Source organism: Tamandua tetradactyla, chromosome 1, assembly GCF_023851605.1.
Source record: "Tamandua tetradactyla isolate mTamTet1 chromosome 1, mTamTet1.pri, whole genome shotgun sequence".
Lineage (NCBI taxonomy): Eukaryota > Metazoa > Chordata > Mammalia > Pilosa > Myrmecophagidae > Tamandua > Tamandua tetradactyla.
In genome coordinates, this window is record NC_135327.1 from 207,012,020 (window position 1) to 207,037,967 (window position 25,948).

A 25,948-nucleotide genomic window follows, 5' to 3' on the forward strand; every position below is an offset into this window, starting at 1 on the left:
AGGTACACTGAACTAATTACAAATATATAACCTATTAACCATCCCTGTTCTTTATTAAAGCATACCTTGAAAGACCTCCTCTCCTACCAAAACTCATTAGCTTAATTTTCAAATCCCATTCTTGAAATTATTTTTCTTGATTTTACTAATAAGCTTTTCATTAATTCAGACCAGTATTGATTTCAAATTTTCTAAATGAATTAATCATTACTGTGTCATATGATCTGGCTCTATTAGGACTATGTCCTGTTGATCAGAATAAAAAAGCTTAACATTTCAGTGGCTTACACAATACTGAAGTTTATTTCTTGCACAATAAAACAAAGGAGGCTCCACTAAATTTTCAGCGACCAAGCTGTCACCATCTCACAATCCCACCATCCCTGGGGTATGTCCCTTATGCTTATGGCCCCAGACGGCTACTAGCACTCCAGTCAACATATTCTTTTCAGGTAGAGGATGGAAGATAGGATGGGGTGGGGGGTGTAAGCTTGTACTCCATTTAAAAAGACCTCCTAGAACTAGCAAACAATGCTTCATTTACTCATTAGCAGAATTGTTGTCTCTTGGCCATAGCTAGCTCCAGGGTAGTACAAGGAGACAGAATTCTACTTGGTGGCTGGACAACAATGTGCCCCACAAATACTCAGGGTTCTAAATAATAAAGATGGATTACAGATGGGCTATTGGGAAGCAATAAGTAATCTCAGTTCCATAAACTGACACTTGACAGTACATTAGCATTTACAAGGCACTTTTACAGAGTATCTAATTTGATCCTCATAATAATTTGTGAGATAAACAGAAGCATTATTATGTTTACCATTTTATAAATAAGAGAATTGAGATCCAGAGAACTGAAGACTATCATATGCTCTTCCTACAGGCTCCTAGAAATACTATTTAGAAGTCACTCACAAACACTCCTAAACTTGACTCTAGGCTAAAGGTCCCTCTCTTTAGCCTGGACTTTAATGCCTGCTCAGCTCCTCCATGCCCTCCTTCCTAGCTTTTCCCTTACCTCTCCCCTTAGTGCCATGGTGTAATCACACCTATCATACTCTTTTAATGAATCAGATACTGTCTCACCTCCCTCCTTTACTTCAGGCACTTCATTTCCACCTACAGATATGATTCTTCAAATAAATCCCCAAATCACTTACTTGTGCAGTCTTTTTTTTTTTTTTTTTTGCTATTGGAATTTTTTATGAATAGTAACCTAAGTTTGTGCAATACTTTGTAATTCTGACATTTACAAAGTGCTTCCACATACATTTGTCTTCTTTGATGACCAACTTTTGAGGTAAGTCAAGATAGTGTTGTCTTCCTTTCTCTCTGCTTCTTTACCAGTTTGCTTAAATGACTACTGGAAGCAACTTCACATTCTAAAAAATGCATGTGAGCCTGTGCTCCTCACTAGAAATGCTCCCTGATATCAGGGATGGAGAGGAACCCTTAGTGTAAAACATGAGCTTAATATATGTTTCTTGAGTTGAAGCCCCAGAGACCTGTTGAGGAGGAAGTATCCGCTCTACTTCTAAATAAGCCACATCCTGTGAAATTTTCAGGCTCTGAAATCCATTCATAAACACAAGACTGGAGGCCACCGAGCACCGGGAGTACATTTAGAAAAAGCACATGGTTAAACAAGGGCCTGAAGAGAGCTCTCCACGTGTAAAATGATGGCCGCTGCCCTCCCAAATCCCACAGACTATACAATTATTGTACTTGTGAATACTCAGAGATTTTTCTGAGACTGACTTATGGATGACATTTTAATTAAAATGTTATACCTAACTTGGAAGAAAAGTAGCAATTTAGAACCACTGATTTAAAGCACAGCACAAATATAGCACACTTCCAAGACCAAAGAAAAGTACATTGGTAGGGAAAAAAATACACAGAAGCAATATCTCCAAAAAAAAAGAGTGAGACACAAGTAAAGAAAATCATTTAAGACTAGAAAAAGAGGGGTCTTTACAGACCTTCCAGTCTCCATCTCCACTCAGATGCGAATGAAAAAAAGGGAATATAAAATTCTATTTAGTTGATTTAAAAGTGCTTTACTTTACATATATACATAGGTATTTTACATACGTATATGTAAAAATTCACTTTCATCAAATTAAATCAATTGATACGTATATGTAAAGTTGGCTTCATTTTTTTCTCATTATGGCCCAGACCCCACCACTAAAGAGCCTTTTTAGACTTTATTTTTTCTAATGTGCCATCCCTAGGAAATTTGAATACCACAAATACACTGTTCATCTGTTTATGTCTCGTGGCCCTTTAGGGGGGCACAAACTATTTTAAAATCTAAGACCGTTTTTCATGACATAGGAAGAAATCATCACCCCTGTTAGAAATACAGGATCTCACCCCCCCCCACACACACACACAAAGATACTACTTTAAAAAAGAAAAAGGAGAGGGCGGAGCGACGGTGACTCAGTGGCAGAGTTCTCACCTGCCATGTCATAGACCCAAGTTCATTTCTCAGCGCCTGCCCATGTAAAATAAAAAAAAGAAAGAGAAAATATGGCATATGAAAAGGAAATGGAAATAAAGTTTAAAAGGCCTCTGGAACCCACTAAAGAGGAGGTAATACAAGCAGTCTGTGACTACACACCCAGTGCATCTTACAGAAAATACTGATTTGAAGGTTAAAGGTTTCAGAGAGAAGGGGAGCTCCTCACTAAGTGTTCAGGCTAGAAGCAAGGAGGTGACAAGTCTGCACGTGCCCATGTCACTCCACCCTTTTTATTTACCAAAAAATTAAGTATCTGGATAATACAAATACCACTAATACATACATACTATAAGTGACCGAATTTTAGCCCACTAAAGTCTCACTGGGTAACCCATCACTGTTTCCTCATATTAATAGCACCAATAGGAAAAAAAACCCTATACAAAAATTCACATTATCTAACTTCATACTGTGAAATTATTCAGATAAAAGGATTATCTTTTGTAACCGTACGTAGCCCCTAGTAATGGCCTCCTTGATTCCTCTTAAAAATCAAACTTGCCCCCACCGCTTTCCGGACTCTCTTCCCCTTCCCTGTACATAGTAGGTGTCCAATACATATTAGGAGGTCAGGCCCAGTTGCTCTGGAAATGGCTCTGAGGACACTGCAGACAAACGCAGAACCAGGAGTGGCAAAGGCTCCAAGTACTGACTTAGGCCCCCAGATGCAGGACTAATATTTTTCACACCCATATAGGAGCTACAGCAGGGCTTAGAAAAAGACAAGTCGAGAGTATAGTCTTTATATCTACACACAGCTCATTCTGGCTCCTTCATACAGCAAGCAGACTTGGTTCCCTATGAAGCAAGATCTTGAATTATATTACTGACATCTTAAAAGGAATGAGACTTTGTTTAACAATCCCCACACCTCAGTGCTCCTACCTCCTGTTGACCTGAATTGTTTCAAGGCACTGATGCACATTCCTTGTAAGGAAACCCTCCCTACTTCTCAAAGAGAAAACACTCACGCTTGCAATACAGATATGCAGAAAGCAAAGAACCAAGCTACTCATCCAGTAACATTTGCTGAGCCTATATCATGTTACAAAGGAAACAAAATTCTCACATTGTATCTTGCTGCATGACTTTCAAACTTTTCAGAACTTTCAAATGTTGACTGACTTACTGAAGTACAGTTTCAACTGATCAGTAGCATCTTTAGGGAAAATTTAGACATTTCTGCTTTCCCTGGGCCTCAACACAAAACTCAGCAACAAATGTTAATGGGCTCAAAAGCCTATAGCCGTTCAGACATTCATTCTCTCCTCCATACACCTTATAAAAGGGTCAACTATAAACATTGTTAACCAACTTGTATATATACAGGAACAATAACCGTAAGAAAAAAAAAAGCCCAAAGATCTCTCAATGAGTAATGACAAGTCAACTCTGGACCTTCAGTGCCAGGTTTGAGGTTCACATCAACAGATGCCCTGGACTGAAACACAGACTCCCCATGGAGTCTTCAAGTCTCCCTGCCTCAATGTCCATTCAGTAAAACACAACCATTACACACAGAAATACAATCCTCACTATGTATTGTCTAAGAAGAGACTTCTATTTCATCCAAGAAGAGCCACACTTAGGAATCAGAAAGAAGGCCTTTTCTAATCTTTTCCAATGCTTCTTGTACTAAAACCTTGGGAAAGGTTGCACTAAATGATTAATAATGGCAGTCAGTTGCGAAATCGAATGGCAGTTGTTATGGAAGCTATCCATGGCAGCTCAAAGATCACAAGTTAAAACTACTTTGAGATTTATTCTCCATACTTTGCTTCAGAATTTAGAAGGAAAGTATCATGAAATTCCAGTAGAAAAGAAGAATTTATGCACTCTGTCACATCAAGATGGTAGAGATTTGATGGACTTTAATAACGATTTGTATAAAGGAGCAGATGAACCTATTTTAGGAATATTGCTTGCTGGGTTTTTAGAAACATAGTAAAGTCTCTGCCAAGTAAAAAGGGTTGTTGATGCTTTTGCTTTGGAAACAGAGTGGGAGAAAAAAAAAAGTCCTTGTTCATTATTCTGATAGAAGAAGAAGTTAAATATTCTGCTATAGTGAGTATTCAAAATTAAATCATATTTGACCTACTTTATTTCTTAAATGTAACTTTGGAAAATGTGACAGAACATCCCACATCAGCATAGGCTCTCATTGTTCTGAACAAAGTGGACAAAGATTTTGGGAAATGTCCACTGCAGAAGCTTCCATAACCTACAGTCTGTCCCACAGATATGTAACTATGGGTGAGCAAAAAGCTACTTTATAAATTTCCATAGTAAGTAAGCCCCAATTTTTTGTTCCCTGCCCACCCTATTAAAGCCCCTCTGATGTTCTGTGGGGTGTGTCATTAGAAAGTGTGGTTTGGTGCCTTTCATTGTCCCTGTTTCTGGTTTTCACATGGAAACCAAACAATTGCTAGTTGAAAACGTGGTTAGCTCATGAAAAGTATCAGGGAAAAGTCCCAGCCACAGACATACCACTTATGCCAGTGCAGTAAAAAAATACTATTAAGTAATACTTTGCTTTCATAACAGTAATTAACAACCCACAAATTTACAGAAACTTTTAACAAGGCAGGTGTTAAGTTTCCTCGAGTATTTAGTGAATCAACACCCATAAAACTAACTTCAGTTGTATAGTTCTTTACCCACCCTTTAAAAAACCCAGTTTATTCAGAGACCGCAAAAACTTTGAGTTCAAGATTTAAAATATGCATAATGCATTTAAAACTTTTATGAAATTTAAAATTACCACTTCCATATTCCATTCATTCATTCATTTATTCAAATAAGCATCTCTCGAGTATATGCACTGAACACTGTGGGAGTTTGATAAGATTTAGTTCATACCTTCAACAAAAACACAGAACAGGAAAAATCACATATATGCATGCAGCTATAATACAATGTTGAATGCAAAAGAACCTCAAAAGGGTTATTTATAAGGAGCATAAGATTAAGGGAAAGTTGTCATTCCCATCTGTGGGAGATAAATGTTTCTTAGAGAAAGTAACATCTTACACCGGATCTTTGTTATTTAAATTTTGGTTTTTATCAGATATTGATATCATTTATATAAAATATCACTGTTAGGAGAGGTTATATGTTTGTTATAAAATAACTTAAACAATTCATGCTAACTACAGCTGCAAGGGGCTTAAGAGAGACCCTATGTTTTCATTACTTCCCCAGAGTCCTGATAAATAGGAGATATTTAAATCCCCTTTTGTTCCCTTCTTCTTCTCATTGCCTTATCTTCAGATGAAAGAACAGAAGTTAAGTCTGTAGTAACAAAGACAAGACGGTACTCCAGGAAACCTGATGCCCAGGACAGACTACCGGCTTGACAAAACTACAAGTCCTTCAGGGAGAAATCGAGAATCTGGGCTTCCAGGAGCAGGATAAAAACAGAACATTAGGAAACCTGTTCTAGGTAATTCCTGAAAAGTGTGCGCAGTCAAGTTATAGCAGAGGGGGAAAAGCACGCAATCAGAGAGAACCTCCTGAACACAAGCGGCAAAATATCACACAGGAGAAAGACTGCAATTTTTAAGGTCAGTCAGACCTGCTAGAAAATTACAGTTCCACCATTCCCTAAATGTATGACCATGACAAAATAACTCCAACATTTAAAACGAAGACAGTATTTTCCTTGCAGGGTTGTGATGAGAAGATATCACTTTTTTATATTATGATCTCTCTCATTCATTAAGAATACCTATTTGGGGGGGGGGGTTACTTTTAAATTCAAAACTTAGAAGTACAGAATGATTCCAAAGCGAATGAATACAAATACCCTTGTTTTAGTTTGCTAGCTGCAGGAATGCAATATACCAGAAACGGAATGGCTTTTAAAAAGGGGAATTTAATGAGTTGCTAATTTACAGTTCTAAGCCTGAGAAAATGTCCCAATTAAAACAAGTCTACAGAAATGTACAATCTAAGGCATCCAAGGAAAGATACCTTGGTTCAAGAAGGCCAATGAAGTTCAGAGTTTCTATCTCAAGTGGAAAGGCACATGGCAAACACAGTAAGAGTTTCTCTCTCATCTGGAAAGGCACACGGTGAACACAGTCAGGGTTCCTCTCTTATCTGAGAGGGCACATGGCGAACACTGCATCATCTGTTAGCTTCTTCTCCTGGCTTCCTGTTTCATGATGCTCCCAGGGAGGCATGATACTTCTTCATCTCCAAAGGTCGCTGGCTGGTGGACTCTGCTTCTCGTGGCTATGTCACTCCGCTCTGCTCTCTCTGAATCTCCTATTCTCCAAAATATTTCCTCTTTTTTAGGACTTCAGAAACTAATCAAGATCCACCCAAATGGGTGGAGACGTGCCTCTACCTAATCCAGTTTAACAACCACTCTTGATTAAATCACATCTCCAGGGAGATGATCTAACTATAATTTCAAACATACAATACTGAATAGGGATTAGAAGAAGTAGCTGCCTTTACAAAATGAGATTAGAACTAAAACATGATTTTCTAGGGTACATACATCATTTCAAACCATCACAAAACCCAAGGTTGTATTTAATACATTGACACTGGGTGATATGTTTTGCAATTTAAGAATTTTGTAAATTCAATGACCTAATTCAAAATTCAAAGAAAATAAAGATAAATAAACATAAAAATGCATAATAAAAAATATAACCATGACCTCTACCTATATGATATTCAAAATTTAGTTTACCTTTTCATTAATATTTTAATATCAGCTTAATTTTTTTAAATCAGAATTTCCTAGGTCATTCTCCTTTTGTCCCACCCCCAAACCAAGAGTTCATTTGCTCCTGACAGATCCTTGCTTTGTTTAAAGTCTTTTAATAACAGCATTATTTTCCCCATAGTTATTTTTGTTTCCAATTTTACTTAAAGAAACAGGATAAGGATGTTATCATGCATTTTTGTTAAAAGTGAAAAGCATAGGGAATAGCTTGAAACTCAGGAAAGAAAAATTCTCAAACACTAAATCTTCTTGGAAGTGATCATGCATACCTCAATATTCTTTTGATAATTAAGGCATTCTAGAAATGCTGCAAGTTTAACAGGTTTGACCCTACCATAGGAAGCAGTTATAAAAGCAAAAAGAAAGAAGATAGAGAACTAATGTTTAGGAAATTACTTAATTCAGGCAATCCTGTAAAGTAGTGTTTTTCAAAGTATGGTCTATGGACCAATCACTTGCACGGAATTACCTGGACGCCTGTTAAAATGCAGATTCCTGGGAACCACCTCAGACCTATTACATCAAAATATCCACAAGAGTAGCTTTAGAATCCACATCTTTAGCTTCCAATTATTTTGAACTCTAAAGTTGGAAGAAAAAAAAAAAGAAAAAGACTCCCTCTGCTATAAATCAACTGCACAGAGTATTACACCTTTCTTAAAAGAAATTCTGAACATGTCACTTCGGTATTGGAAATCTTCAACCTACTACTTAAAGGATCTTGCCCTCTAGAATATGGTTGTCAATTAAATTAACAGCCTCCCTACACTATTTCCTACTGTTTCCCTTAACCTAGTCAATATAGTCCATGCAGTACAGAAAAATGAGCTAGGTTCTTTTCTGACACCCTGCCTTTGCTCACATCATCCCCTGCCTAGGGAACACGCTTTCATTTTTATGAAAATCCCTTTTACCCTGCAAGGTCCACTTCACATTCTCCTTCCAGAAGCCATCCTACTCAAAAGTGATTTCACCTTCTTCAAGGCCCACAATGGAAAAGTCAATTAATCGTGTTATCTTGTGGAATATTTTGTATCCAATCAGAGTTAACTTTTAAACCGTATTAAAGGAACATTTGTGCCTGGTTTGGCCAACTAGATTAAACAACAAAAACAATAATGGCAGCTAACAGAGCTTTTACTACAGGCCAGGCACTGTCCTAAGTACTTTACGCATACATTAACTCATTTAAGCATCACAACAACCCTGATCCTCGATCACACATAGTTAGAAGGACCTTGAGAAGCGGTACCACAAGTTACTAGGTAATAAACTAATTCAAGTTGGCCTTTAAATATTTAGTCCCATTCCAAGCCAGAATTATAAAGAGAAATTTACAAAAAAAACAAAACAAAAAACCAGGATAGGTATCCAGACATCTGGGCTTTGCAAAAAATTGTACAATTCTTCAGGTAACACAGATTAGAGAGAATTACTGGGCAGGAGACACTTTCAGCTCCAACACTCAGATCCATGACTATTAATCTACAAAGCTACATGAGCTCTCTCCCTCCCACACTGCTAGGGCACTATTGGAAGAGGCAAGGCAGGCATATCTGAGCATTGCTGTGTCCATCTCCATCTCCCCGGGTGGATGCTCACCCCAGATTTTATCTTCCTACCCTGCAGTGATAGGAATGTCATGTCGGACACTATCGAAACACTTAGTGAAGTCTAGATGTATTCTACCTTTTTGCTTTCTCCTTGTATAACATGACAATCACTTTATCACAGAAGGAAATTAAATTGATCTGGCCCCGATTTTCTTTTCACAAAAACAGGATGCTCATAACTCACTATTGTGTGCCCCAGTGGGTGATTATAGATAGTTTGAAAATTTTATAGTATTTTCCCAGACCTCAAAGATAATTCAATTATACTAAAATTTACTACTCATTTTTTACTGCTTTTAAGAATGACAGATGTGCTTACCCAGTTTTCAATACTTTCATTCTCTTTAAACTCTCCACAGAATCCACAGAGTACTACTGGCAAAACTTTTAGATATTCCAAAATAAATGTTGTAATGCTTTGTTAGCTTGTGCATATCTAGCTTTCTCAAAATAGTCTCCTGAAATTCTTTTTTTCTCTTTCTGTTTTATAATAGGATTGTTTACTGTACTACTGTGTCGTGTCCTTCAAAATCACCTAGTAATCCCTGCTCTCTGGGCCATAGCCCAGCTGGGACAAAATGTCTCTGTACTTATACCAACAAATAAAAAAAAAAAAAGAAACAGTTTCACGATGGTGGGAATAAAGAACTAATAAGGATAAATTTTATCTCATGCCTAATGGTGTCAATACAGAAGATTTTAGATTTGGAAACTACTGAATAAATTGCTGCACATTGGTATGTGCCAGGTATATTCTCATTTATTCTTTGTAATAACCCCATAAAGTAAAGTGCTATCAGTATTCCCAATTTATAGATGAGGAAACTGAGGCTAAGATAAAATAACTTGCCAAAAGTCACAGAACGCATTAAGTGATAAGTTTGAGATGTAAACCCAGACAGTCAAGATCAACTATCCGTTCTCTTGGTCTCTCTCTCTCTACATAGCACTCTTAAAGAAAAAAAAAAAAGAATATTAAACACGGGGGTATTTACAGGAGGTTAATTTTCAGTGAACGTACCTTGCAGCTTTATCTAAAGAAGGATTTAGTAAAGTGTCAATAATCCATGTTATTTCATAATAAAATGTGAGGATGAAGCAGAGGTGGAGAATAAGTACTGAGACCAATAAAGGAAAAGAAAAACCAAAAAAAATCCATAAAATCAAACTGTGTGAACCAGGAGGGAGCTGGTACTGCTCAGAACGTATAAGAGGAAGAGGGCACAAGGTAGGGAAGGTTAGGTCAAATCTGGCACATTTGGGGGTAGATCCTTAAAGTCATCTCTGGCCTTTGTGATGGTCCCGTATCTTGTGACATCTGGTTTTCTGTAGGCCCCTGGGCAGAGGGGGGAGGAGGAACAAGGGAGTCTGGTGCTGGTCCAGTCTTATTATGGGGAAAGCTGGGCTAACTTGGGGCACAGAAACAATCCCCAGAGGCTACATTAGTATCTACTTATAGAGACTCTATCAGTGACCTAAACACTATGTACAATTTAAAAGTACTAGGCCTGCTCAACAAACAGCAGATTTGGTAAGTTCTGGATAAGGTGTGGTCATGTGCATTTTTAAAAGCTTCCCCCAGTGATTTTGCCTGAAAGGCAGTTTCAAGGCGAGTCACTACTAGGGGTATTTCCTGCCTGCAAGGCTAGACCTTGCTGTAGGAAGATCCTCAGGTGAACTACTTGATTTCATTTGGGTGGGGGCCTGGCAGAGAGAAGAGAATGAGTCACTGCAGGTTCCCTCTTCACTCCACAAGGGCTAGCTGCTTCACTGTTTGAGCCTTAGTTTCCTCCCCTATAAAATGGGCAGTCTGAGTGTAATGGATGATACTGTTTTTTGTTTATCTAAATGCTATCAAATTTTGTGTTATCTATTTCTCCTCCTTCTAGAATCAACACTTCTCCTTTCCTGGGGGAGTCCCTTCCCCATATACAGTATATACAGTTTGAGTGAAGCCCCCCAGCCCCACCCTCAGGATGGGCAGTAGTCAGTTCAAGGATGGGCATTTAGCAGGCAGGTGAGAACCAGGCCCAGGACTTCTGTTAAAAAGTTCTCTTCCTTGGCTGGGTGCAGTGGGGATGTAGGCTGGTGGCCAGATTTGCCCATAAAGGGAAATTCTGCCTGAGAAGGAAGCCAGCGTGGAGGAAAGCAGGGTTGGGAGAAGAGAGATAATGCCACTGGATTCCACCACCCCCCCTTTTTTTTCCCTAGTTAAGTCTACTTGAGTTGATTTTCCATCTGGAGACCTAATACAACCAGCAACCCCAAATCTGAAGCCTGCACTTTGATGTTAAATAAATCACTGCTATGCATTCGACTCTTGGTGACTGACTTGGCCCTTCGTTAGGTTCATTAAGGGAAAAAAAAAAAAAAAAAGGATCATCATCCATGGCATGTGCTAAATGGCTGAAGAAATACCACATTTGTCTAGAAAAGGGAAAATTGTTGGAAGATATGATAGGTGTCTTCAAATACTTGAAGTGCTGTCAGATGGAAGAAAGAGTGGATTTGACCTATACTGTTTCAGAAAGCAAGGCAAAGAAGTTAGAGGGTGCACAATTTGAAACTCTGCAGAAGGAAGAACTCTGAAACACACAACAGTTTTTTTTAGAATGAGCAGCCTCAGGGAACCAGGGGCTCCCAGGAAGCATCTGTCACAAGCTGAACAGCCACCTGCCAGACTACCATACCCATGCAGGGGCTCAAGGTTAGGTGAAGGACTTCTGAGGTCTGTTCCAACTCTCAAATTCTAACATTCTATACTCAGGGAAAAGCAAAAGAATGGCATGACCCAGGACCTGGAGGCAAATCTTTCAGCACCTATTGGTCACCAATATCTACATGTGCATAGCTCTGGACCACTAGACAAACCTACCCACAGCACTCACCTGTGCAGTGACTAAATGTAAGCACTGGGTGGTACTCACCAAACCAGAGCATTTCAACTTCTCTTCCATAACTATGAAATTTTCAGAGGAAATGAAGCAACCAACTGGAGAGAGTTATAAGACGCCATTTTGCATTATTCTACTAGAGTTTCGGTTCCAGAAATGTTCTCACCATTAAAAAGCAATTTTTTTAAATTATGTTTATTCTAAGATTCTTCTACTAAGTGTCTGCCCTGCAAGATTACAAAAGAACCCCTCTGAACTACAGGTATTTCAGGAGTTTGTCTTTTTCTTTCAATTCTGACCATCATTATTTACAATATTTCTGCCCTAGCCAATGTAGAACACTGCCCTGGGGTTTGATTTCAGAGGGCACTGTATATGGATGCAACAGTAAAGATGTTTTATAACAAACACACCCAATTTATAGATGCCAGAAGAATTCCCCAGAGACACCTCTCCCCACAGTGCTAGTTAGAAAGAAAGGGCAGCTCACTGAGGAAGCTGAACAACTTCTTTCCTTTCAGCTCCTAGAAGAAAATGAGGGTTCCTTTTCCTGGATTGGTGAGGTTGCGAGGTAGCATGGAATTCAGCTCTGTCCACCAGGCTCTCGCAAATAACTTTGCCAAATCAATAAAGCAGGTGCAAGGCTGATGGGATTAAGCAGTGAATGTCATTTCTTTCTTTAAAAACAACTCTACAACAAAAAGGGAATGTGAAATTTGTGGAGTATCTCCTGGGGTAGTTTTTAATTATATGCCTGACAGAATTCTTGCTTTTTATCGTTACCCCCAGCCATTTCCTTTGGCACCTGCACAGTCTTTAATACCACAATGGATAACAAAGGTCAAATTCCGCTGGCACTATCATTCAAGAGATGAAGCAAAAACAACTATTTTCCCTTCCTTATTTCCGACCTCCCCTCCAGTACCCCTCCTTTTTTTCTCCCCTAAACAGCAGTTTGGAATTTTGTTTTCTGTTGTTTTTGGAGTGTTTTTTTATTTATTTGTTTTTTGTTTTTCTCTTTTTAAATACAGCAGCCTGTTGAATGAAGATTGTCATTAAGTACATGCTAATGCAATCCTCAAATTTTAGCAGGGCACTGGTAGTCCAGAATAAAAACCACATTTCTCAGCCTCCCTTGCATTTAGGCCTGACCATGCGACTAATTTCTGGCTAAATGAGAAAAGCAAGCAGAAACAGTATGGGCAACATCCAGGGTATGACCGCCACACAAAGGGGTGTGCCGATGTGCCTGCTCCTTTACTTTCCTCTGTTTCTGCTGGCTATAGATTTGATGGCCGGCTCTGGAGCAGCCAACCTGGACCATGAAGCAGAAGCTCATACTGAGAACTGCAGAACAGCAAGTCAGATAACTGGACTCCTGATGGCCAAGGGCTAGGTCACCAGCCCTCGTGTCTACCTTTCTATGAGAAATAAATACACGTCTATCCTTTTCAAGCCACTCTTCCTCAGGGATTTCGGTCAGTCACAGCTGAGCATCTTCCTAACTAATAAAGGTGATGAATGAAGAATAAATGAATGTACAGCTTTAAGAAGGTGGTCATCTTGGCTGCACACAGAATCATCTGGGAAGCATCAAAACAAACCAAAGACTAATGTCCAAGCTTCAGCCCGAAAGATTCTGATTTAACTGACCTGGGGTAAAACCTGAACATCATTCCTCTTAACTTTCTAGTAACTATCAATACTGTACAAAGGATAGCTAATCAAAAGTACGCTGATCTGTGCATAGTCCTAAACATCAGATTCAACCAAAATTTGCTATCCGCTAGGAGTTTTCATTTCACTCTAACAAATTTTTACTTGAGCACACATTTACTTCTTAAACTCTACTAGATACGTACACTTATCCTCATTTTACAGATAAGCAAACAGGTTCATACATCGTCAAGGTTTGTCCATCATCACATCTTAACTAAATGACTTTGTCTCCTAAATTTCTCCTGCATCCTTGCAACAGAAAGTGCGGTCCAAGGACAAACAGCATTGAGATCAGCCGGGAGTTTGCTAGAATGCAGAATATCAGGCTCTACTCCAGACCCACAGAATCAGAACCTACATTTTTAAGTGAATACATGCAGCAGATCAGTATTTTAAAGCTGTGGCTCTCCATATACTTGACCTGACCAAGAAACTGGGTAAGAGTTCATAGAAGAGGTTGAAGAGGGGGCAGGAATCTTTTTAAGGGGTTTTTGTTTTGTTTTTTAAACTTTTTTATTGTATAATACAACATACATACAAAGCGAAAGAAATAAAAAAGCAACAGTTTTCAAAGCACTCTTCAACAAGCAGTTACAGAACAGATCCCAGAGTTTGTCATGGGCTACCATATGATCCTCTCAGATTTTTCCTTCTAGCTGCTCCAGAATATAGGAGGCTAGAAGGCGTAAATATTTTTTTATAATCACAATCGACTTTTTTTTTCTTTTTGGTGAAAAACAACATATACACACAAAAAAATAAATTTCAAAGCACAGCACCACAATTGGTTGTAAAACATATTTCAGAACTTGGCATGGGTTATAATTCTACAATTTTAGGTTTTGACTGCTTGGCGGTCTAAGATACTGGAGACTAACAAAGATATCAATTTAATGATTCAGCAATCATATTCCTTTGTTAAATCCTACCTTTACTGTATAACTCCACCATCACCTTTGATCTTTCCATCCCTCTCTTTCAGGGTGTTTTGGCTGTGGCCATTCTAACTTTTTCATGTTGGAAGGGTCTGTCACTAATATGGGATAGGGAGATGGAACTATCTGATGTTCTGGAGAGGCTGGGCCCTCTGAGTTTAACTACAGTGTGGTTTTTTTGTTTTTGTTTTTTTAATTTTTATTGATAAAGCCAACGTACAAGCACATACATTGTTTTTTGTATATTTTTTACATTTTTAAAATTTATTAAACATAACAACGTACAAGCACCAACATTCCTACCATATGATCGTTCCATTCTTGATATATAATCAATAACTCACATTATCATCACATAGTTGTATATGCATCATCATGATCATTTCTCAGAACATTTACATCAATTCAGAAAAAGAAATAAAAAGAAAACAGAAAATAAATCATACATACCCTACCCCTAACCCCTCCCTTTCATTGATCACTAGCATTTCAATCTACTAAATTTATTTTGACATCTGTTGGGGGCAGGAATCTTGATAACGGGAAAGGCTAGAGCAAGGCCCAGGCAGAAATAATAAACTTGCCAATTCTGGATGCAAGTTTAATACTGCAATACACAGCAAAAAAAAAAACTGGTCATTTCAGCTTTCAGGAGATAAATTTACATACTGTTTAATAAACTAGCCCAGGAAATACAAGTAAGCTGAATCACACAAAAATTCTTTTCATCAAGTATTGCCTTACATGATGGGTCCATTACTTTTGTTTCATTGGAACAAAAGTATTTCTTCTTTTTTAATCACTATACACACAAATACACAAATGGGTATTATTTCCACCACTTTTCAGATAAAAAAACTAGGGCACAAAATGCAGCTCAAGGTCAAAGGAAGGAAGCAGGAGGGTGCCAGATACATTCCATGCTCTGGACATTCATTATGCAATGTTTTTTTTGTGAGAGGGTGGTAACTTTTTGTCCTAACTGTTGTAAAAGCACATATACATCTGTAATACCATATCATGTTTATTCATTGCCACATGCTCAACTCCTTCACAATTAGCCTCTCATTTTTGACCTCTAATTGGTATTAAAAAGGTCCAAGCACTGTATTAGCATACCAAAAAAATTCATTGCAAAGGAGAATGTCCCATGTGTCTACTCAAAGCATGCTCAACACACTTGCACAAGCATCTCTGAAATAACTGCAGCACTATTGGGTGAGCAACAGGAAAGGAAATGCTACTATACTACTTTTTCTAGGAAATCTCACTCTGTAAAGAGTGCTGAATGTATTTATAGTCTTTATGAACTGTACGCCCAAGAAGAAAGAATCAGTATCATTTAGTCTTGAAGTTTACTGGCAGTTAATAGCCACACGGTAGTGTGCTGCTTACGTTCTAACTTTACAATTCACACACATAATGTCATGTTTTACCTCGCCTCTCTCTGTACATCTTCAGACCCATTACACATTCATTCTACATCCTGTGACTGTAGCATCTTAGAAATGGGCAGTAGTGGTTACATTTTGTGAAGACAAGGGCCTGGGCTCCTTCCCCTCCATATTAAGAGTAAGTTACTTTAAGTTGCCACCTACATGACCCAAACAGAAGTTAAAGGTCAACAGACCTCATCAGAGAGGAAAAGAATATACAGATGGTATTGTAAACCACTTACCTTGCAAAGCATTAAAACACCTCTCTCCTGATATGCTAATAACAATTCTTCAAACTCCTACGTCATGAGACCCTGCTGAAACTCTGTTCTCATATCCAATGAAATGTCCTTGTCCTAAACCCTTATAAGCTATCCCTTGCACCCGTCTTTGAAGGCACTATTTCCATTTTCTGAGCACCTGCCACCAGACATCATCTCCTGCTCATAAGTCCTAATAAACCTCATGTCTCCCAGCCTAGCATGACCTTTAGTGTAACAGCTACCTGACCTGAGTCCTCCAAAAGTCTGGTTGAAACACATTTAAAATACACCTTTCTTTCTTTAAGATGGGCATAGACACTGCTGACCCAAGGGAGTTAGAGTCGAATAAGTTTGATTATACTAATAGTCACTCATTCATTTGTCAAAAGCTTTTGAGCACCTACTATGCGCGAGCTACTGCACTAGGTGCTGCACAGGCAGTGAACAAAAGAGAAAAATCCCTGCCCTCATAAAACTGAGAATCTAGTTAGGGAAGAAATATATTAAATGAAATAAGCAAAATACTAATTTGCTAGATGGTGAGAAATGTCAAAGAAAAATATATCAGGGAAGAGGGACTTAAAAGGGAGTACTTTCAAATGGGGGTTGTCAAAGAGGATCTCATTAAGAAAGTCATCTTTCAAGTAAAGATCTGAGGAAGTGTGCTATGCAAGTAACTAGAAGAGTCCCAGGAAGAAGAAACAGCAAAGGCTCCGAAGGACAAACTTTCATGGCAAACCAGGAGGCCAGTGTAACTGGAATGGAGAGAGCAAGGGAGGAAGCAGTTAAGAGCTGATGTCAGGAAAGTAACTATTCCCCTGGTCGTTTAAAAAGAATTTTGCTGGTGTTGTTTTTGTATTCCTAGAACACTAATAACTTACAGAGGTTTGTCACATCAACTGACACCTTTAAATTTTACAAAAACCCTGGGAAAAAAGCCACACAGGCGTAAAAATTTCAGTTTTCAGATAAGGAAATCATTCCAATGTAGGTGACTTCAATAATGTCTCAAAGCCTGTAGAGTGGTATAGGCTGGACTAAAACCATCCTGGCTCCTGCACTGTCAGGAGTGTGCCAAAAAGGCCACTGGAGAAAGAGGAATTAGGGCTCAACTCACAGCCTTGTTTCCAGTGCCAGCCTTCAGAGCACTAGATGAGTCTTGGTATCACTTGGGCCATGCGGACCCTGTTGTACTACAAAGAAACTGCGATCACCAGCTCTGCTAATACCTTCCCAGGTGTTATGGGGCAGATCTACTACTGTCTGTCCATACTTAGGACTTCATGCGGATTAACGTTATATCACAGAGTAAGAATGTTTTGTTTAATCATTAATTGTTACAGTTAATATGAACTGTAGTTTAGCCAATTCCTAAAAGTGTCTGTAGATGTTAGATGCCCTTATTTGAGATGTTTAACCTCTATGGGATTGGTATTTTTCCCTGAATGCTTTCGTGCATGGGGAGGTAACAGTGACAAAGACTCTTTAACAGTGATAATAACAGAGTACAAAGAGAACAGTGTGCATTTAAAGCATAGGTTTTTGTCCCTGATTTTCTAATTCCTGCTTATAACCTAATTTGGGGTGTATATTGATGAATTTTAGACAGAAGTCTCTACCACTCTCCTCTAAAATAGGCTGGCAATTTTGACTAACTTAAATCCTATTTCAGTAATCTTGAAATCCACACTGTCCTAAATAATTAATAAGAGTTGGAATTGGGCTTCCTTCAAAGAAGTAACACATTTTTATATTCCATGTCATTTCTGCCTACCCAAACACAGATCCTTCACATCCAGAGTTTCCCAACTGGCAAATCAAGTTCACTCAAAGAGGCTTTGCTTTTGTTTTTCCCTTTTCTTAAATGTAGAGTTCATAGAATTGTTGCAACTATCAAATGACATAGCATAATAAGAAACTCCCAGGACAGTCTTTGACACATAAGTACTCAAACACATTACTTCCCTTCCCCCCTGCCAATTTCTCAGAAACTGCGACATGAGCTCCCTAAGAGAAGGAATTTTACCTTACTCATCTTCGTAAACCCCAAAACTAGCAGAGTACCTGACACAAAATTAGGCCTCTAATATAGATCTGTATCAAGGGAAAAAGAGCATTTTTTTTTTTTACTATTCTGCTGCCATGAGGTTCTTTAATAAAATAAGGTGGTACATTAGTTTTTCTTTTTAAAAATATTTTTATTGATAAAACTTACAAACACAAACATTCTTAACATACAAACATTCCATACATGGTTTACAATCAATGGCTCACAATATCATCACACAGATATGCATTTATCACCATGATTATCTTTTCCATCACTCCAGAAAAAGAAATAAAAAGAAAAAAGAAAAAACTCATATATATCATACCCCTTTACCTTCCCTCTCAATGACCACTAGTATTTCCATCTATCCAGTATATTTTAACCTTTGTTCTCCCTATTATTTGTTTTTTTTAACCCATATTTTTTACTCATCTGTCCATACCCTAGATAAAGGGAGCATCAGACACAAGGTTTCACAATCACACAGTCACATTGTAAACGTTATCTCTTTATATAATCATCTTCAAGAAACAAGGCTACTGGAACACAGCTCTACAGTTTCAGATACTTCCCCTTAGCCACTCAAATACACCATAAACGGAAAAGGGATACTTATATAATGTGTAAGAATAACCTCCAGGATAACCACTTGACTCTGAAATCTCTCAGCCACTGACACTTTTTGTCTCATTTCTCTTTTCCCCCTCCAAAAAGGCTTTCTCAATCCCTTGATGCTGGGTCTCAGCTCATCCCAGGATTTCTGTCCCACGTTGCCATGAATTTTACACCCCTGGGAGTCATGTCCCATGTGGGGGAGGAGGGGGGACAGTGGGTTCAATTGCCTTGTCGACTTAGAGAGAGAGGTAACATCTGAGCAACAAAAGAGGTTCTGTGGGGGTGACTTTTATGCACATTAATTTCTGAAAGGTTGAAAACCTGAATCAAAACTTCTCATTTTTACACAAAGAAACCCAGACTCAGAAAAGTGGTTATGTGATTCGCACATAGGAAAAGAGACAGAAACTCACATATCTGCCACACTCAGCTCTCTGCTAAGTTGTACTGGCCATCGCTGATAATTACGTAAGGCTGAACCTTGTGTTCTATGTTTCATAGTTAAGATATTATTGCTGGTCGTTATGAAATAACAGCTCAAACAATGATTGAATGAACTAATATTTTCACCCCCAGACTATATCCATGATGGTTTCATTATCCAGTTAGTGATATGATTAGAGCAAAGCTTATAAAAATCTCTCAGCTCAAACAGCCAGGTACTGAGAAAAGAGATGTAAACTTAGGGAGAACAGTGGCCTTGCCTTGCCACTCTCTGCCATAGTCTAATGTTGCAAGCACTGAAAGATCAGCATCAAAGGAACTGTATTTCAAAACCAAGGATATAAACTCAGCTCTGAAAGGTACGTCCACACTCAGCCCTCTCATGTTCCCTCATCCAAATGACCTCCTCCTACTTACTTTGAACTATATATTAGTTTTGGCTCTTACACCATTCAGGAACAAATTTCCTCCAGGAATACAGACTGTAAGCATTACATCAATGTTAAATTCCTTGAACTTGATAACAATTCTCAAGGTGGTTACAGAAATAAATATCCTTATTGGAAAGATACATGGATGTAATTAATGTTCAAGGGGCATGAATTACATTCCCTACTCTCGAAAGTTTAGAAAACAGAGGGACAGATGGACAGTTGGACCAATATAGCAAACATGGTAAAATATTAAAGTTGGTGGAACTGGGTATTTGGAAGGAAATTTGTCAGAGTTCTCTCTGGGGGTTTTGTGTTATTATAACAAACATCCTATGAAATTTAAATTATTTCAAAATAAAGTTACAAAAAAAAAATTCCTCCAGAAACAAAGTATTGCACCCCCTGGACAAATTCCAAAAGTAACGCATTTAATTGAGGTATTTTAATATGACTTTTCCTGTCTTTAGTTTTAGGACCTGATGACAAAAGAAATCAAATAAGTATTACTAGTCTCACGCTCCACTCCCTACATTCGACCTTGCATGAAAGGTAGAGTTAAGAGGCCTTGCTACCTTCTGGTAGTACAGCTGACTGCAACTACTTAATCACAGCATCAAAAGATACTGGACTAAATAGCAGAAAGGACAGTGCAAGGTCAAATTCAGGGATAATTTGTTTCTATTGATTCCAGCAATCAAGGAGCAGACCTCAGAATTCCTATGGCTACAGAATCAAGATTGAGGCCATACCATTCGAAAATCCTCTGCTGGGTATTGTAGAGAAATACATGGGAACTGAATTCAAGGAACTTAGAAATTGAACAAAGAAGATAGTACGTACACGTCCAAGTAAAGTTCAAGTCAGAAAATTAACGTGCAGAGGAAAATCAATATCCATTATCAGCATGAGAATGACAGCTTTAACATTTCCTTCACAGAACAAAAAGTAGGTGCAGTTACATAAAAGAAATGATATAAGATTATAAGAATATTTAATAAGCTAAGGGTATCCTTCTTCCCTTATTTTCTCCCTACGATCTTCAGTCTCTCTGATTTCCCAAATTCTTCTCAGACTAATTTCACAGTCTAACTTGAGGACAATTAACCTCATATTCAACATTTTCTTTTTAAACGTTTACTGTTTCAATCTCTATTTCTTTCTTCACAAAGCTAATTGAAAGCACTTCTCTGGTATCCTAATATTGCTTTTCATTAAAATTGTGGATTGCTGTTATACCTGAAAACTACTAAACAATTAAAATGCTGCTTACAGTATAATCATCCTGTATAAGCTGGAAGAGACGACAAACTAAAGTAACCTCAATCATAGGAAGCAATAATCAAAATTAAAGCCTCAGAAGCCCTTGAAAGTGTACGGTAGAATATCAAAGAAAAAAAAAAAGGCAATTTGGCAAATGCCTTTCTCCTTCTACCTTGTTCCTGGAAATGAAAACACAATGACTATGTACGAAACAGGAAATTCTGCAACATACACTAATCTATTAGGATAATAGGATAGCTTCAGAGAGACATATCATACCTATGGTCAAATTCAGAGTTTTTGCTATTTTGAGTATGCTTGCAAACTGAACTTTAGGAATGAGTCTCATTTAATGCCATTGTTCCTTTAACATCACTGCTACATACTTCTAACAAAATTTCAGCACCTATAACTTCCCTTCTAAACTAATTGATTTTCATCTTTTATTGCACTCATCCCATATCCTTTCCCATTCTTATTTTTACTCAGTTGCAATTACTTTATTTTCTAACCCTTTTTTTTAATCAAATAAAAAATGCAGAAGTAAAATGTCGTTAATCTAATCGGCCCTTGCAGTCACTTTTTTGATTTCTCCAAAGCAGGTGATACTTTTGACCTCTCCCTCCTCCTCCTAAAAAAAAAAGAACAATTACTCTCATTACTTGGTTTCTAAGATATTATGCTTCCCTTACCATTCTCCACATCTGTGGTTTACCATGAAGAGACGAAAATATTAACCTTGGAAAGGAAAGAATGTCCCCATTTTCTCAGCCAATTCCCCTTCTGCCCATTCTTTATTTCTCAGGCCTCTCTAGCTTGGACCCTTTTTGCTTCTCACTCTATTGAGGTATGTACCCCACTGACTTCACATTCACCTCCATGCAGCAAAATCCTCTTCCTCCAATCAAGAAGACAATTCATAGAACCAATCAGCTACCAAATACTGCCATTTGGAAACTGCAAAGGTATTTCAACAAACTGGACATATCTGAAACTGGACTCCACAAGACTTGTTGCTCCAATGGGGGTTTACCACCTCAGTAAAGGATATCACCATCTATCTCGCTGCTCAAGATAAACCTGAGCATATTCTTAACTTTTCCTTTTCCCCCCATTCCATAAGACGTCAAATCTGTCCATTATATTGCCTCTCTCAAATCCACCCCCCTCCCTCTCTATTACCACTATTCCATTTGAGGATATCACCATCTCTTGCCAGGATCACTGCAATAGTCTCCGAACTAATGTACCAACACCCACTTCAAAAAGAAAATCTTTTTATTGCAAAGTAAAACAGAACACAGAAAACTACCCGAAACAAATACATGCTTAGTAAACTATTTAAAAGTGAACATCCCCACCCCAGTTAAGAAACACAACCATGGCAACAAATTCAGAGGCCCATTGTATTCCCATCCCAATCTCAACCCCTTTCCTCTTCTCATAAATAACCATCATCCTGACTTCTATAGTTGTCATCAAAACCCACAACCAATTTTGCCTCCCTTCCAATTCATTCTCCACAATGCAACCAGATTATTCACTTTTCTGCTTAAAACCCTTTCAGGGTTACACAATTTTCAGAGTACAGAATTCTTAAATGTTATGAATTTAAGCTCCAAGATGGCTCCAATGATACCTGCCCTCCTGGTGATCACATCCTTCTATTGTTCCTTCTCATATTATATCGGGTTGGTTTATGTGACTAATAGAAAATGCCAGGAACGATGGTATGTAATTTCTAAAATGATGATATTAAAGATTAACTCTCTTAACATTTCTTGCTCTAGGGAAAGCCAGCTGCCATGTGGTGAGGACAGGTCCAATAGCCCTATGGAGAGGCCCAGGTGGCGAGGACCCGAGGCCTCCTGCCAACAGCCACAGGAATGAGCCACGTTGCAAGCAGACCCTCCAGTTCCCATCAAGCCTTCAGATGAATACAGCTCCCCTTTTTCTAACCCCCAGCAACTTGACTGCAACTCAGAGATTCTCAACAAGAACCCCCCGAAAAATGATTCCTGAATTTGTGACCCACAGAAACTGTGAGATAAATGTTTGTTGTTTTGAGTCACTAAGTTTTGTTATGCAACAATATATAACTAATATACACAGGCTCCTGGACCTTCAACAATCTGGTCTCTGATTCCGATCTCATACAGAAATCACTCATCTAGCTCTCTATTCACCAGCAACATTTCATAACTCTCAATACCTGAAAGGGTCTCAGAATCTTTTTAGTTTTTTCCACCTAAAGACATAAGAAAATGATCACCATGTAATAAGAGCAGAAAAAAAAGGTAGGATGCAAATATACCACGTGTTCCAATATGGAGAGGTGTATATATATTTGATATATATATCAAAATGCTAATAATTATCTTTGGACATCTAGTTTTTAGGTATTTGTTTTCTACTTTATCCTTTGGTATCTACATTATTATAAATATAAATATAGCACACCACTGTATTCAAATTAAGTCCCAATTTGTCAGGGTAAATACAAGGCTTTTAGCAATGCAAACTCTTGTGCAAGTTATTCTCTCAACTTAGAATGTCCTTTTCTCCCCCTTCCACCACCAATCTCCCAGTAATCTTTTAGAACTGAGAAGTCACCTACACTGTGAAGGATGCTGTGGTTATTTAGAGCTGTGATGTATCCAGAAAAGGCCGTGATCTTTTAATTCATTCTGTGGGTACAGACTTACTGTGGATGGGACTTTTGGGTTAGGTTACTGTGTGACCCATCCCATTCCAAGGTAGGTCTTAATCCTTTACTGGAGTCCTTTATGAGGATAAAAGACAATGTCAGAGAGAGAGAACACCCAGAGACATTTGAGAGAACTCAGAAACAAAATGGATCAACAGACGCTGGCCATGTGCCTTCCCATGTGACAGAGGAAACCAGGTGTGATTGGTCTTTCTTCAGAAAAGGTATGTCCTGTTGATGCCTTAATTGGGACATTTTCACAGCCTGAGAACTGTAATAAATCCCCACTATAAAAGCCAACCCACTTCTGGTACATTGCATTCCAGCAGCTTTAGCAAACCAAAACAGATGGGTTGGGACCCTCTTCTGTGCTCCCAAAGTACCAAAGACAACCCTGCCCTCAACACACTGTTAGGATCGCCAGTGCTGTCTCTCCAAGGAGGGTACTACACTAATGCAAAGTGTCAACAACAGGGGGATATATGGGAACGCTCTATTTTTATAAATGATTTTTCTGAAAACCTACAAATTCTCAACTTAGAAAATAGGATATTTCACAGGCCTGTGTATTGGGTGTTTTAAATTAGGTAATCCATGAATATTGCTTCATTCAGTGCCTAGAACATGGAATCTCTTCATAAATTCTAGCTACTACTATTAAGAACATATATAGCATACCGTGCATACAGAAGTGCTATCATCAATTGTAAAATATGTTCCACATCAGTGCAAGGTGTTGGCGGTGTGGCAGTGAATGGGAATCCTGTAATTTATGCATACAATTCCTCTAATAAAAAATCTTTTTCAAAAAAGAGCTCACTATCTAAAAGCATTTTTGATAAAGAAAACCATGTGCTTTATCATTTTTTTTAATAATTTCAGTTGCATATATCTGAATCATGAAGCAATAGACGCCTATCTGATATGTGACAAGGTCTCTAATGAGTAAATTTGTTTTTTTAGCAATTTTCACTCATATGTATATACAGACCCTCATGGCCATAATTTTAAACTGACATTCCCACAGAATTTCTAAATTAAAATGTTTAATAATTTTAACTGTATTACCAGAGAACTCTGTTGAACATTTATGACAGGGTCTGTATGAACAGTTTTACAGATTGTATCTTCACTGAAAACAAATGTATTTCAAACCAATTTCTCTTTCTTCTATCAGCTTGTCATACTTTTATCAATAAGTAGCCCATTCTGAAATATTCTAGACACTGAGAAATAAGTACGAAATGTGAATATTCTCATCACAGCCTATCCAAAAGGAATCCAACAACTGAGTAGGATTAGCAGTAAGAAAGAAGGGTTCATTTAAGTGATATATATTGAAAAAAAAAAACCTCATCTGCTTAGCAGAAATTTAAGACTCATCCATAAATGTTGATTTACATAAGACCTTTAAAAAATCTACTACCTTGCAGATTCTCCTAACCAAACTACAAGAGTCTCCGATGAAGGTTTTCCTCGCATATCCCACATGCTAGTCCTATTAGGCTTCTCGGTCCCAACTGGAGCAATCACATGCACTATTGCCGCCATTATAATTGTATCTAGGAATAGAAGATAGAGTCAAACACCTTATTATAATTCAGTGCACACCGTCTTTCAGAGTTCACAGGTCAATGACAAGCAAGGCTTGTTCTTGTAACACAATACAGTCAGGCTTTGTTCCTCCTTACGTTTTTATGGTCTGTTGTGGAGTTATTTTTTCCCTGTCACAGACGAACAATTAAGTATTCAGAAAAACTGAAAGCCAGACATATTTATATTTATTCCTTAATTGTAATAATTGAAACATAAAAAAACAAAACAAAACCTCTCCTCCCAATAGCAGTTGTGTTTCACACAGACACACAAAAGCTAATACAAAAGAATTTACCAAGTGTGATGTTCAGGTTCATGTGTCAACGTGGCCACATGATAGCACCCGGTTTTCTGGTCAAGCAAGTACTGGCTATGAGGACATTTCATGGACTTAAATCACGAGAACGTTCGCTGCATCCATCGCTGATTACACTGCAGTCAGCTAACAGGAGTGTCTTCTGCAATGTGTGACACAAGCTAGTCACCCAAAGACTTTTAAGGAGGATTCAGAGGAGACAATCTTACTTCCCATTTCAGCCAGCCAGCCTCTCCTGAGAGTTTGTTGAGGACCATCATTGGAGCTGTCAGCTCGTGGCCTTCCCTATGGATTTTGGACTCGTACATCCCCACAGTTGCATGTGACGCTTTCATAAATCTCATATTTATAGATATATCCTATTGGTTCTGTTTCTCTAGAGAACCCTGACT

The 25,948-nt window shown here is 38.2% G+C and overlaps 1 protein-coding gene across 5 annotated transcripts in view; it reads right to left on the reverse strand.

Annotated features, from left to right (window-relative positions):
* DIP2C (disco interacting protein 2 homolog C) overlaps nt 1-25,948 on the reverse strand; it is a 500,644-nt gene that overhangs the window by 311,116 nt on the left and 163,580 nt on the right. The window contains exon 1 of one of the 5 annotated variants that reach the window (XM_077151688.1): nt 9,207-14,854. The exons of the other annotated variants lie outside the window; for them this stretch is intronic. The gene's annotated coding sequence lies outside the window, so the exon portion shown is untranslated. Of the gene's footprint in view, nt 1-9,206; nt 14,855-25,948 lie in introns of those variants that run through there. 5 annotated transcript variants of the gene reach the window in all.